We start from the raw sequence: 13,987 nt of genomic DNA on the forward strand, positions 1-13,987 counted from the left end.
ACTGATTCCATCCACCCTTTAAATAAAGAAAGCTCTGGGTTTCAGTATCTATATACTTTTTTTTTAAACATAGTTTTCAGAGACATTTATTTTTTATTTCTTAGAAACACGATTTCTATGATGCATAATAATGCCACCAATGATTTTTAGCTCAGACATTTCAAGGACATAACCTTCCAGAAAGGGGTCGCTTTTCTGTTCAGAGAGTTGTTGCTATGCTTTTCTTCAATCTCCTGTTGAGTTTGTAGGTGTTCAGGATGGTTTGATCCCTATCCAGCTGAATTCCTGAGAGGAGACGAAATCCAGGTCCCCTACTCCTCCGCCATCTTGCTCCACCCCCAGTATCTATATACTTTTATCATACTCTCGTTATAGGAGAAACTTCCCCACCTAGAGCTCTTTGCTTAGGTAACCACTGTTCTAGCACTTGACCTTGACCTTCAGGTGATCAAACTAGAAAAAGCCCCTGACCCAGCTTTCATCGATGCATGAACAGAGTAGAGAGCCATGACATGCTCTAGAGTTATACAATAATTATTAAGCATAACAATAAAGTTATCTCCCTCTTGAGGGTCTAAACTGAAAAATATGGGAAAAGATGAAGTTATTTGAGAAAGGAGACTCACAAATTATAATTAGTTATGGAGAAAATGGTTGAGTCATGTTAATGGGCAGACCAGAGAGAAAATGAGCAAATATCAGGTGCTGAGGAGGCAGCAATATAACCTGGTCCCTCATGCTGCATTAGATCTTTCAGGTCTTGAATTATGTTCCAGAATGAGTTCTAGGGCGCTCTATAGGTCCCCAAGAAATCCTTATATCCCTTTTGAAGCATAAGAATCTTAGCCATAGACCCACATTCTACTAGATAATCTGAGTGGGCCTCTGTTACAATCTAAACGACGTGGCAACTCATTGCCCTAGCTACTAATAAGAAAATAATAATGATGATGATAGCTAAGTCTTACAGAGCACCTATTATATGCCAGACACTATTCTAAGAACTTTTATATGTATTTAACAACTCTATGATGCTTAACAACCCTATGATGTACGTGCAATTACTATCCCCACTTAGAGATGAGTAAACTAGGACAGAGAAGTTAAAATAAGTTGCCCAAGGTCTCAGAAGCTACAAAAGCCACAGAAGGCCATGATTTGAGATCATGAAATCTGGTTCCAGAAATTCCACTCTTATCTACTCTCTTAAATCACTTTTGAATGCCATTTTATACACAACCATCCCTTCTTTGGTACAGAATCACTTAAGGGAAAATAGCCTTACTCATTAGGCTCTTTCTCCAGGAATCAGGAAAAAAAAAAAAAAAGGTTTCCTTGCTTCGGAACTGGAAGTCGTGTGAAAAAAAACATTCAGTGGTTGATGGAGAGGTCTCCACAAGATGAAATAAAATGAAAGACCACTTTAACAAAGAGAGGCTCTTACTTTTCACAAATGCCTATGCATCTGCAGGTTCTTGGCTAAGCCACCAAACGAAAGCTGGAAGAGATTCCCTGTAAAGGACATTCCATGAAGATTCATTCAGAATATACACTGAGCTGGGCTGAAGAGACCCTATTCTCGGTGACAGCTAAGATGCCACCAGGGCATTTAGGTCAGAATCAGCCATAAGGCTTGCCCTAGACAAGGTAGCTCTGTTGACGCTTGACAGAATGAGAGCAACACTGATTCTCAGATCTACCTACCAGGCAGTAAGCCCAAGTTCACTTGAGAGAATGAAAGCAACACTGATTCTCAAATCTACCAACCAGGGAGTAAGTCCAAGTTCTCTGTATTCAACTTCTCTGAATAAAAGGAATAAGGTCAGGAGAAACTCATGCCTTCTTCCCAACTTCTTTTGCACACCTACAAAAGAGAAACTGTCTGCACAAATCATTCTTTCCCCTTAATCAACCTACAGGACCTACTTCTTTACTTTATCCAGGTCTCTGTTGAAGTGTTGCCTCATTTTGGAGAAACCTTTCTTGACCACCATATCTAAAATAATAGATCCCTTATTGCCTATCATTTCCCATCCCCCTACTCTGTTATTTATTCTTCAAGACACTTAACAATAGTTTGTTTTTAATCCCTGCCCCCAGGAGAATGTTCTTTGTCACCACCCCCATGCAAGCAAAGATTGTCTGCCATTTTTAGTGAATCTTCTGACTCACAGTAGGTGTTAAGTAAATATCTAATGAAAAGCAAGAAGAAGATAGAAATGAATAGGACTTCCATTTCTGGCAATATGGTGGACTAAGGTTTTTCTAACAAGAAACTTTTACATGTATTTAACAACCCTATGATGCTTTAGCAACCCTGAAAAACATGAAAAAAAAATAAATAAAAAGGTGAAAAGACACTAAGAAATCAAAGGCTAAACATCTGAGGGAAAATAAGAACCCTAAGAAGTAAGCAGAGTATTGAAACTATGTGTGTCATCAAGAGCATCACCCTATAAGGATATATTAGTTATATATTGCTGTTAATTGGTAGCTTAGGGGCCCATGGCTGGCTCAGTTGGTAGATCATGCAATTCTTGATCTCAGGGTTGTGAGTTCAAACCCTACATTGGGTGTGGAGCCTACTTAATGTGGGGCTTGAACTCACAACCCTGAGTGAAAAATAGGCAGCTTGAAGCAGCAAACATTTACTATCGTACAGTTTCTGTGGGTCAGGAATCCAGGCACAGGTTAGTTGGATTAGTTAGTCTCTGGCTCAGGGTCTCTCACAAAACTTATTAAGATGTTGCCCAGGGCTCTAGTCATGTTGACAAGGCTTGAGTCCTTCCCCACTGTTGGCCAAATATGCCCATTCCTTGCTACATGGTCCTCTCCATAGGGAAACTCACAGCATGACTTTCATCAGAGCAGGTGCTAAAGACAGACGCTGTAGTCCTTTTGAAACCTAATCTCAGAAGTAACATCCCATCACATTGTATTTACTGAAGGTAGTCACTAAATCCAAGCCATACTCGAGAGAGAGGAACTACTCAAAGACATGAATACCAGAAGGTAGAATCATCCAGGGCCATCTTAGGAGCTGCCTCTGCAGTCTGTCCTCTCACCCCAAACAAACTGTTATTCAGCTAGGACTGGATATACAACCAGACTACTTTCCCCAGCCTCCTTTGCAGCTAAGTATGGACATAGAGCTGAGTTTTTAGCCAGCAGAATGCTTGACTAAATGTTGTGGACCATTTCCAAGCCATGCTCCTTCCCATTCTGCTGGCTTGAGGCAACTGAACACAGTGACCTTGGAAGCCACTGGTTGAAGGTCACAGAGGTTCAGTAGAAATCACTACTTGGAGGACTGGTAATGGCTCCTCTCTGTCACTAGCTGCGGGGCACTGACTCATCTCATCCTGGTTTTCTTAAATCTTGTCCACATCTTTTTAAATAGTGGTTTTACTAAACCCTCCTCAAATTACCCAAATCAAATGTAGCATCTGTTACCTGTAAGGACCCTGACTGATGCAGTCCTGGACCTCACTCCAAATAAATTCAAAGTAGAATCAAGAACTAAATATGAAAGGCAAATTAACAAACATTTTATAAAATAACAGAGGAGAATATTCTCATGACCTTATTATATGGAAGAATTTCTTATATACAAAACAAATGGCATTAATCATAAATTTAAATATTCCTAAATGTGTCAGTATTCATTAAAGAAGTTCTGTTGATCAAAAACATGATTAAGAAGATGAAAATTGGGGCGCCTGGGTGGCTCAGATGGTTAAGCATCTGCCTTCAGTTCAGGTCATGATCCCAGGGTCCTGGGGTCAAGTCCCACATTGGGCTCCCTGTGCAGCGGAGAGCCTGCTTCTCCCTCTCCCTCTGCTGCTCCCCCTGCTTGTGCTTTCTTTCTCTCTGTCAAATAAAAAAAAGAAGAAGAAAATGGAAATTGGGGTGCCTGGCTGGCTCAGTCAGTAGAGCATGCAGCTCTTGATCTCAGGGTTGTGAGTTCAAGCCCCCCCATCGGATGTGGAGCCTACTCTAAAAATATAAATAAATAAAAAGAGAGAGAAACTTCAGCTTATATTTAAAAAGAAGATGAAAAATTAAGACACAAAGTGGGAGAAAATATTTTTAAGGTACACAATCACAACTACTATCTTGTGTGTATATGTGTATACATAAAAGTGATTAAGAGGGGGAAGGGTTAAAAGAAAAAGAAAAGTGATTGAGAAAAGATAGCACAAACACTCAAGCAGTGTTTGAGCCAGTCACAAGGAGACTGTTCAAATAACCAATACCTATGAAGAGATGCTTATTCTCATTAGTAATCAGGAAAATGCAAATTAAAAACACAATATGCTCACTAGACTAGCAAAAATTTTAAAGTATGACACCACTCTATTGACAAAGAGATGAGAAGAGTAGTATAAATTAACTAATTTAGTAGTAGTAGTATCAAATTCGTTTAATTTTGTAAAATATTTTGGCATTAACCTTTCAAAGTCAAATATACACATAACCACTGACCCAGATATTCCAGTGACCTAGGTATACACAACGGAGAAACTCTTGCCCATGCCCATCTGGATACAGGTACAAAAATGTTCGTAAAGCATTGTAATAGCATAAAACTCAAAACACTTATCTTTAGTTTTTTTTTATTCTTCTGATCCGGAGTGTGGATGTGATGGCTGGAGCCTGATAACCATTATGGACCATAAACTAACCTTGAAGCTGGAAGCCATGCTCAGAAAGCAGCAGAGAAGAAACACAGAGAAGGCTAAGCCCCTGATGACATTTTTAATCCACCATACCAGCCATGGGCTCCCTTATCTGCAGGCTTCTTTTATGTAGGATTGAAATAAACATTTATCTTATTTAAAAAACAATAGTGTGCATGTCTATATACATATAATCCAAAAATAAGCTAAACTAAGCCATATTGTTAGCAATACATGGATGGATGAAACTACCCCTCCTTCTCCTCAGCAACAACAAAATGGGATTCGAGGCACCCTGCTCTGTTCTTGTTACCAATTTTCCACCAGTAAGGTGGTCTTCCTTTGTTTCTAAGTTACATACACTGTAGGACTGCTCACTACCCCACAGAATATTCTGGAAGGCAGGTGTTTACGGCTTGATGCTCAAGACCCTGCCACAATATAAAATGGAAAGGTAAGCATTGTGTGTCCTTCTGAGGGCGGAGGAACTTGACATGGGGTCCAGTCAGGCTTCCCAGAAGTGGTGAGGCTTAAATTGGGTCTAGAAGGAAGCATCCGTGGGCAAACCAGACTAATAGGGAAGACGACCTGATGGAACGTGCCACAGTTCCTAGTCCCAGTTCCTCCTCCCCACCATAGCCACCCTCACCCATCACTTCTCACCAGCCCACACGACCTCCATCTGACAGCTGAGAAGCTACGTGAGCTCGGAGCTCGGGAGAGGCATGTGGCCCTTCTGGACCTGTTTCTTCATCTGTGATGTGTCAACATAAGTCTGAATTCTCTCTCAGTTGTTTGGTTGTTGTTTTTTTTTCCCAGCCCTGGAAGAAGTGACATGAAGGTGACAATATTCATTCCCTGAGGAACATGGGCAATGACATCATTCAGGGTCTTCCACTTATCCTCCTGAGCTTTTTAAACCCCAGACTCACTGTTTTCTTCCCCAGATGGAGAGAGAGGGGCTATAATACCCCCGAGTCGGCTCTGACAGGAGGAGGCTACCTTCTCCCAGAAGCCCTCGCCTCTCATTTTGTGTTTAGCAGACAAGTCCAGGCTCACACAGCCCCCACTGTAAGGTAAATCATCATAGTGAATCATGGAAAAAGAGTCTGTCTTCCATTTTTCATTATCACCTTCGCACACAAGCACCATCCTAGGTGAATTCTATAAATAGATGTTAAAACCACCAAAGGATTCAATTGGATCAGAAAACTATTGATTTGGATACACGATGATCTTAATTGGGTTCTTTGAGCAAGAAGGCAAAACAGTTAGCCACCTGGAGGACCTGTAGGTTGCAAGCTCTGAATTCCATCCAGCGACGCTGGGTAAACTGGGCACACAATCTGGCTCTGCCAGCCGCTGGAAGCGTATTTGAAAGGGGGTTTCAGCATATGTGTACAGCCAGCCTAAAGACAATGAGATCATTGCATTTTCTATCATTTTCAGATTGCCACAGCAGCCATCTCCTTGGATCTGCAAAGAAAACAGAAAATATCAACAGTGCTTCACAGAAGTCTTTCATAAGAACAAAAGGAACAGCTCTTCTCCTATGCGGTAATGTGAATCTTGTAACTATGTTGGGAGATCAAATATATTCCTAAGACTATTAAATGTGTCTTCCAAATTTTTGAACAGTGCGACCTTGTGGACAAGCTACCTTCCCAAAGCTTCAACTCTGTCTTCTGTAAAGCAGGCCTAGGAATATATATACCTTGCCAATGATTGCAGGAATCAGTAACACATACGCTGAGTGCGGGGAATAATAGTTGGTGTTCAGATATTATTACTCTCCAGACAGCCATACTGTTGAGTAACCAAGTATTCAGAGCAAGAACCAAGGATGGGCCTGGACCCCTCTGAGGAGGTTGTCTCAACTGGTGAGGTCAGAAAGAAAGATACTTGTAATGGGCAGCTTTTGAGAAGAGAATGTGGAAATGGATGTCACGGGAGGGAAGTGCAGTGAGGGAGATGAAGAGTGGGGGGCCCTGAACCTGACCTCTGAATGTCCCAGCAACCCTCCCATCCCTGTGGCCCCATCCTGGGCTTGTCACTTCTGGTTTGTTCTTTAATGACTCTGTGGCCTTTCCTGAGGCTCCAAATAGGATTCTAGTGTCGAGCCCCCACCAGGATAAATTGGGGAGGGAATGTTCCCTGACACACTGGGTAAAAGTTGCTTCTTCTCTGGGCTTCAATTTTTCCCTCTGCCAAATGAAGAGAACATAGTAGACCAGGTGCATTCAAATCTCTTTTTAACATCAGAATTCCCTTTCCAAACAAAATGAAATGAAGCACCTGGTTGTTGACAAGAATTCAAGGAATTGCTGCTTCGTTTGAAGATGGGTGAGTTGGCAGCTCTGGGAAGGCTGGGGCCTCTGGGTAGCAGAGCTGGAAAATTACAGAACCACATCACCCAGGTCCTTTCCAACTCCAGGTTCTGTGGGTTTGTGAGGTCCGGAGTCTCTGCTGAGGGTCGTGGGTGCTTTCAACAAGTGTGGAGGGGAGGGGTGCCTGGGTGGCTCAGTCAGTTAAACATCTGCCTTCAATTCAGATCATGATCCCAGAATCCTGGGATCAAGCCCCACATCAGGCTCCTTGCTCAGCAGGGAGCCTCCTTCTCCCTCTCCCTCTCCCCCTGCTGGTGTGTGTGTGTGTGTGTGTGTGTGTATGTGAGTCTCAAATAAATAATTTCAATCTCAGTTTCAATACCAGTGTTGTGGAGCATGTCCAAGGGCTGGACTGAAAGGTTATGACCATTCTGGGAAAAAAAGGTGCTGTGATTGGCCAATCATGACAGCCCAAATCCTACCAAGCAGTGGGATATTGCTATAGGTCTGTGAAGCATATGATTAAACATGATAGAAATCTGAATTCATTGGTTATTTAGTTCAAATTATTGAAGCATTCATTTTTTTGAAGCATTCAGAGTAATATATTAACAGCCTCAAAGAAACTCGTATTTGTAATCTTATGATTCAGAGATAGGCACAGCAAGAAAAGAGTCCTCGGAGAACGTCTAGTTAAGCAAGGTGCAGCTAAAGCATGGAGTCCTTATCTCTAAATTTACATGTCTGTGGAAAGGAGGAAAAAGAAAAACTTTCTTGGCTAAATAAGGGATGGAGAATACTGCCATGAAAGAAGGAGTTACTGAGTCATAGAACAAAATTATAGATTTGGGTACAATTTTAGGATGTTTGTACTAAAAAGTTCCAAACTGAGTAAGGACAGGTCTTGAAGAGATGTCAGATACCAGCCCCATTCACAGCCCAGCGGAAGGTATGAAAGCTGTTTTATCCCTTTGGATATAGCAGACAGTTAATATGTGGGCTGGCTACATACTTTCAACTTTTTAACTTTTGGACTGTCACCTCCCCGCCAAAAAAGGCAGCTGGATAAATAAAAAATTCTCTTTGTAAAGTATTTGAACCAGGGAATCCTGAAATAACTTTTCAGTTCCTCATGGTACTAACAGTGATGGACCTCTAAGGAGTGATAAGCCATGACTATGTACATGTCAGAGTTAAAGGAAATAGGGAAGATAAAAATGATAGGAAACTCACTTGAGAAAGGGACAGAAAGAAGCAGATGGTTGGAACACAGAAAAAAAAAATCACAGTAATAACAGAGTTCTGGAAGAAAGCTGCCTAAACTCCTGTTCTTAATGTCCGGAGAATTCACTGAAGTAATCTAGGACTTCCTTCCATCTTCAGTCTCCACTAGACCCGGGTGAGAGAGCACAGGTCAAAAAAGATGGAAGCAATGGGAGGAACTGGGGTAGTCCAGGCTCAGGCTACCGCCAAGCAATAAATGGGATATGTATCGATTTCCACACCTTCTTGAAGGTGTTAATGGTTATTCCAGGATTATTGAGAGGAACCGCTAAGTTAATGTGAAAAGGAAATGTCTGACACAGAATAAGGGCTCCATAAATCTAATGGTTTCCACAGAATCACTTTCTTTCTCGGACCCTAGGGAAAGAAATCCAAGACAGACCATGACCTGATTTGTAGGAGAGCAGAAGTAGATGATGAGAGCACTCACAAAGAATTACAGAAGTAACTGGAAATGTTTGACTTGGAGATGAGATTAGATAAAAGTGATTGTTAACAATGTCTTGGGAGAGAGGGATTTTACTCAACATAGTATCAATGTGTAGATTATATCACTGTGTAGAAGATGCAGAAAAAGTAATGTGGCTTTCCCAACAGGGAGACTTTTCCAAAGATAGAGTGTCCCCAAAAGTCCCCATCACAGAAAGCGGTAGCGCAAGGCCCTGCATCTGACAATTTTGGAGGCACCATTCACACCACAGGCTAATGAGCTACCCCACAAGCAGCTGTACTGAGCACAGCCCAAGAGGCCATCTGATGCAGCCCTGGGGTACACTGGACTACACAATTTGTTGGGGATATTCTAGAATAGAGAGATGCTACAATGGTCCTTTCCAGTCTTGATAGTCTAAGGTTCTCTGGTCTTAAAGACAACAAGCAAGCAAATTTGAAGAAATACTGACCCACAGGAGGGGCACAGAGATAGGTAAAAGCCTTTCATAGTAACTGCTAGTTGTGGATTCTCAAGATGGTAAACATTTTCTTCTCTCTCTGAGCAGAGACTATCTGAGGTATTCACCTAACATCTGACACTGAAGAAAGCAAAGTCCTTCAGTTCTGGAATCTCCAATTCCATTCTCCTCTTCCTACCACCTAGCTACATCGAGTCTATGGCCAAAAAAAAAAAATCTCACTGCTGTGACAGAGTTCATTCTTGTGGGCTCCACAGATCACCCCTGAACTGGCAGGCCCCCTATCCCTGATGTTTCTCATTTTCTATATTGTCACCCTTCTGGGGAATATGGGGACAATCATTCTGATCCAAGTGGATCTCCAACTCCACACCCCCATGTACTTCTTCCCGAGCCATCTCGCCCTGCTGGATGCCTGCTACTCCTCAGTCATCACCCCTCAGATCCTGGCCACACTGGCCACAAGCAAGACGGTCATCACCTATGACCACTTTGTTGCCATTAGCCACCCATTGCATTATAACCTGGCCATGACTCCAGGCACCTGCAGGGGATTGTTGGCTGCAGCCTATGTCTGTGGGGTATCAGGGGTCATCTGCATACCACATGCACCTTCACCCTCTCCTTCTGTGACCACAGATCAACTTCTTCTTCTGTGACCTCCCACCCCTGCTGAAGCTCACCTGCAACAGCATGACACAAAGTGCGATTGTCATCCTCTTTTTTGCCAAGTTCATGTTCCTGGCCAATGTCATGATCATCGTGGTCTCTTATATGCTCATAATCAGAGCCATCCTGAGGGTGAAGTCTGCTGGTGGGCAAGCCAAGACTTTCTCCACCTATACCTCCTACCTCACCACTGTTGTCCTCTTCTTCGGGACATTTGCCTTCATGTACCAGAGAAGTAACTCAGACCAATCCCCAGAGGAAGAGAAGGTTGTTTCTGTCTTTTACACCGTGGTCATCCCCATGGTGAACCCCTTGATCTACAGTCTGAGGAACAAAGATGTAAAAGCTGCATTCAGAAAAGTCATTGGTAAAATCCAGTTCCCAAAGAATGCAGGTAAGAGTCCTTCATCTTAACCCTTTTTCTCCCCAGATCTTCATGCTCTGATAAGTATCAACACCGTGTGGTGCTTGCCCTCAAGAATGGTGGCTTTCAGCAACACCCGAGAAGTGATGAGAAGAACTACCTGCTTTTTTTGTTTGTTTGTTTAGTTTAGTTTAGTTTAGGGAAAACCACAAGGTTTGTGAAGTTTGCTTAGATGACTCCCTCTACCTCTCTTTTCTTGCCTTCTCCATCTTTACCCCACCTCCAAATTCTCAGGGTTTGGGGGCTACGCTCTGATATCACAGAGCTACAAGTTAACATAGTCGTAAGTGAACTGACTACCACATCCAAACCCCCATCCCCAGCTCAACCATATTTAAGTTCCCCAGTTTCTCCTTCTTTATCCTATCATCTCAGTGCTCATTGATTTCAACTTATATTCTCTGTGGAAGATGATAGCTGGGAATCATACTAATGGGAGGACCGTCAGGAATTTTTTTTCTTTTATGGTATGGATAACCTGCCAACTTATTATGAGGAAGTTAATGAAAAAAACCATGAACCCAGTGGAATTTCCCATTGGTAAAGGTTAGAATAGTAAAAGGAGGGGTGATTCCTTTGACTACTCCCCGATTTATGTCTCCCCAAATCGTTCCCAATATCTCCAGGGTTCTATTACCTGCCTTTCAAGTGGTGATTCTCTACCTTCTGGATCTCCAATTCTTTTGTTTCTCCTCCTCTTCAACACAGCACCTGACTCATGACAGTCACTGTTCTCAATAAGCTCATTCCTATGGGCTGCAAAGTCAGCAACGGTAGACATTCAGCAAACAGTCATAAACGGAATTACCTTCTCAGGTAATGTCCTACCCTTTCGGAACATCAGTTTCTTTTGATAAAAAAAATTAATACTTCCTATTTGAAAGAATTATAGAAAGGAGGATTAAGGAAGATCATGAAAATCAATGTGCATGTTTGGTTTAGTCAGAAGAAGCCAGGTTTGCTCTGGCAACACTCAGCTCCCAAACTGTTCACAATACTTTCCCCCCCACCATGCAAATCAGCAGGGGGCCCTGCTGCATGTAGTCACCTGGAGACCCAAGCTTAAAGAATCTCCGCCATTTTGTAGCTGCCCTGTTGACAATGCAGACTGCACGTCATCACAGCAGGGGATAAGAAGCTACAGAATCATAACGGACCTTTGCTGCTGCAGCCCACTGGTTAGAAGGAGCCAGACAGTCCTGCCTCACTAGAGGGGGGCCACTAAAGGTAAAAGAGCAAATGGAATATTTGCTAAGCAATACGGACTCTGCCACAGTGATTATCTGCGGTTGCGATGATCAGCATTCTACAAAACCATGAATAACCAGATTACTTTTTTATTGTTCTGATTATTTTCTACAAACCACCTCTCCCGTATTTAGGGAAATGGCCCGCTCTTTCACCTGCCACCTGGTCAAGTGTCACTGGAATACACGTGGGCTTTTCAAGCAAAGATCAGAGTCCTCTGGGAATATTATTAGTGAAATGAGAAGTAGTCTAAAATTCTCTACTAACTGAAGCCAAAAGACATATATAAAGTAGTGTCTACTGAGTAAAACTAAAAGATATTAAACTTGCATTTTGTAGAAGGCATGACTCCAGCCACATGAAATAGAGGAGTAGAAGACAGAGAAGGAAGCCCATGCATAAAGAGGAAGAAGGATGAGAGAGGGAGAGGGAGCCCTAATCCCACTTGGCTAGTACATTTTCCAAGCATAACATACCCAAAATAGGAGTCTTGATTCCCCACCCCCAAAACTGCTTCTCCCAAATCTTCTCCTGTACCACCTGGAGAACCAAGTTGGCCAGGCAAAATAAATAAATAAATAAATAAATCGTCCTCATTTTCTTATTCCTCTCATTCTCTCACATCCAACCCATCAGCAAATTCTATCAGTCTTTAAATTTTATTTTATTTTTTTTTAAGATTTTATTTATTTATTTGAGAGAGAGAGAGAGCACAAGAGGGGGGAGCGGGAGAGGGAGAAGCAGACTCCCTGCTGAGCAGGGAGCCCGATGCGGGACTCAATCCCGGGACTCCAGGATCATGACCTGAGCCGAAGGCAGTTGCTTAACCAACTGAGCCACCCAGGCGCCCAGCAAATTCTAACAGTCTTAACTTAAAAGGAAACCCCACCTAGTTTATGCAGGTGCCAGAGTCAGTAACCAACGTCCTGTGTTGGTACTGTGGTTGGGGCAAGAGTTCTATAGTCTTTCAGCCTGTAAGCATCCTCTTCTCGGTTTGAAATGACTTCACTTCTCCAGCCTTCCTGCTAATCTATGAGCTACCCAATATCGTTTCAATAAATCCCTTTTCTAATTAAATTGGACAATCTATATCAGTTGCTTACAGCTAAGAAAACTAATTGATACAGAAATCAGTAGCAGGATTGTTGCAGGAAAGAAACCATTGGAAAAATTGGAGGAATCAAGTTGTATTCCTAGCTACTTTGAGTCTATGCCAAAAAATTATATATATACATATATATATATTTTATATATATATATAAAATAAGGAATTGGGTCAGATAATTATGGAGGCTGAGAAGTCCCACCATCTGCAGTCAGCAAGCTGGAGACCCAGGAGAGCGGATTGTATAAGTTCCAATCTGAGTCCAAGTCCAAAGGCAGGAAGAAACCTATGTCTCATCTTAGTGTTGGTCAGGAAGGGAGAGTGAATGCTTCTTTACTGAGTCTTTTGTTCCATTCCGGTCTTCAACAGATTGGATGAGACCTACCCATATTGAAGAGGACAATCTGCTTTACTCAGCTACCAATTCAAATGTTATCTCATCCAAAAACACCCTCATAGACACACCCAGAATAGTGTTTAACCAAATCATTTGGGTACCTCATGACCCAGTTAAGTTGACACATAAAACTAATCCTCACAGAATTGGCTCTCTTGTCTGAGTCAGACTGAAACTGCAAGAATATATCTAGTATTACAACACAGGATGCAGACTAATACTCCTTTATCCCATAGCTCACAGTAGTGAAACAACCAGTAGCTTATGATCCTGAAATGTGATGTCTAGAAAAGGCAAAGCTTTGAGAACTATGAGGTCTCTGTCACATAATGAGTGATAAGTAAGGCATGAGTAATTCAAGACTGGATGGTAGGTGGTTCCTTCTAAAGGCACTGGCCAGTCTAAGGAAATTAAATGGCATATATTTCCTAAGTCTTGGTCAAAACACAGAATAAAAATCAGGGATTATAAATTACTATTCTTTTAAAAATATCTTACTCTCGGGGCACCTGGGTGGGGGCTTAGTCGATTGAGCATCCAACTCTTGATTTCAGCTCAGGTCATGATCTCAGTGTTGTGAGATCAAGCCCAGCGTCAGGTTCTGTCCTGAGTGTGGAGCCTGCTTGGGATTCTCTCACTCACTCTCCCTCGACCCCTCCCCCTGCTTCTCTCTCTCTAAAAATTTTTTAAATTAAAAATAAATAAAAAATAAACCTTGGGCGCCTGGGTGGCTCAGTCGTTAAGCATCTGCCTGCGCCTCAGGTCATGATCCCAGAATCCTGGGATCAAGCCCTGCATCAGGCTCCCTGCTCTGCAGAAAGCCTGCTTCTCCCTCTCCCACTCCCCCTGCTTGTGTTCCCTCTCTCGCTGTGTCTCTCTCTGTCAAATAAATAAAAATCTTTAAAAAAAAAAAAGATTTTATTTATTTATTTGACAGAGAGAG

General features: G+C 42.3%; 1 pseudogene; it reads left to right on the forward strand.

Moving 5' to 3' along the window:
• Positions 1–7,918: 7,918 nt before the first annotated feature.
• LOC145716233 (olfactory receptor 9I1-like) overlaps positions 7,919–13,987 on the forward strand; it is an 18,811-nt pseudogene continuing 12,742 nt past the window's right edge.

The sequence above is a fragment of the Leptonychotes weddellii genome, chromosome 11 (genome assembly GCF_054177405.1).
Source record: "Leptonychotes weddellii isolate Sample4059 chromosome 11, ASM5417740v2, whole genome shotgun sequence".
NCBI classification, from domain to species: Eukaryota; Metazoa; Chordata; class Mammalia; order Carnivora; family Phocidae; genus Leptonychotes; species Leptonychotes weddellii.